This window comes from Salvelinus sp. IW2-2015, unplaced genomic scaffold (assembly GCF_002910315.2).
Source record: "Salvelinus sp. IW2-2015 unplaced genomic scaffold, ASM291031v2 Un_scaffold5953, whole genome shotgun sequence".
NCBI classification, from domain to species: Eukaryota; Metazoa; Chordata; class Actinopteri; order Salmoniformes; family Salmonidae; genus Salvelinus; species Salvelinus sp. IW2-2015.
This window is the reverse complement of record NW_019947218.1, coordinates 393-1,831: the sequence shown is the minus strand read 5'-3', so window position 1 is coordinate 1,831 and position 1,439 is coordinate 393. Positions and strand designations below refer to the sequence as shown.

General features: G+C 42.1%; 1 pseudogene; it reads right to left on the bottom strand.

Annotated features, from left to right (window-relative positions):
- Positions 1–100: 100 nt before the first annotated feature.
- Positions 101–1,235, bottom strand: LOC139026828 (zinc finger protein 180-like; annotated as a pseudogene).
- Between the last annotated feature and the right edge of the window lie 204 nt (positions 1,236–1,439).

Below are 1,439 nucleotides of genomic sequence, written 5' to 3'. Positions count from 1 at the left end.
TTCAGAGCCTGGTATTTTCCCCTGAGGCGAATATCCATATCATGTTGAAATCAATTGATAAGGGGGCAAACGTTTAGGCTTCTACATTGTGACTATTAAAATACTCCTAATACAATGTTAAAACATTCCACATTGTGACATTAATTCATTGAAATCATGAAACAACTCCTTCATGTATGTATTTTCTAATATTTGATCAGAGATCTTTTATCAGATTATCTCTGGTCACAGCTATGAGATTTCTCTCCTGTGTGTGTTCTCTGGTGTACTGTCAGATGGCCAGATTGACCAAAACGTTTCCCACATTGACCACAGATATAAGGTTTCTCTCCTGTGTGTGTTCTCTGGTGTAGAGTAAGATTGCAAGATGCAGCAAAACTCTTCCCACATTGACCACAGCTATATGGTTTCTCTCCTGTGTGTGTTCTCTGGTGTAGAGTAAGATTGCAAGATGCAGCAAAACTCTTCCCACATTGACCACAGCTATACGGTTTCTCTCCTGTGTGTGTTCTCTGGTGTAGAGTAAGATTGCAAGATGCAGCAAAACTCTTCCCACATTGACCACAGCTATAATATTTCTCTCCTGTGTGTGTTCTCTGGTGTTGAGTCAGCTGGCCTGATTGAACAAAACTCTTCCCACATTGACCACAGCTATAATGTTTCTCTCCTGTGTGTGTTCTCTGGTGTAGAGTCAGAGAGCTAGATGTAGTACAACTATTCCCACATTAATCACAGCTATAAGGTTTCTCTCCTGTGTGTGTTCTCTGGTGTAGAGTCAGAGCCATATGTAGCAAATCTTTCCCACATTGATCACAGCTATAAGGTTTCTCTCCTGTGTGTGTTCTCTGATGTAGAGTCAGAGAGCTAGATGTAGTAAAACTCTTCCCACATTGATCACAGCTATAAGGTTTCTCTCCTGTGTGTGTTCTCTGGTGTTGAGTCAGCTGGCCAGATTGAACAAAACTCTTCCCACATTGACCACAGCTATAAGGTTTCTCTCCTGTGTGGATTCTCTGATGTATTATAATGCCTGATGATGAGGTGAATCTCTTCCCACAGTRAGAGCAGCAGTGAGTTCTCTTCCCTGTGGATCTCTGCGGGTGTTTCTTGAGGTGTTCTAATGTGGAGAGACTCTTCTCTGCCTTACTGCCTTGTAGATCGATGAGGCTTGTTTGAGGCTCCCAGAGGATCACGATAGTCCGTCCTCTGCCTGTGTGCAACAAAGTCCGAGACATGGTGATTAAAGGCCCACAGGTGGTGTTCCAAGCGGAAATGTCCACTTAAAGGGTGAGTGCCAAAGTCCTGGATTATACACAATTGACGTCTGTATGAATGCTTAAAATTATTTGACAATTGTCTTAAAATGAAGCAGAATAGTCATATTTTGGTCTGCTTTTACGTTAGTAGTGAACTCGGTGATTGTCGACTAGAAATTAGTT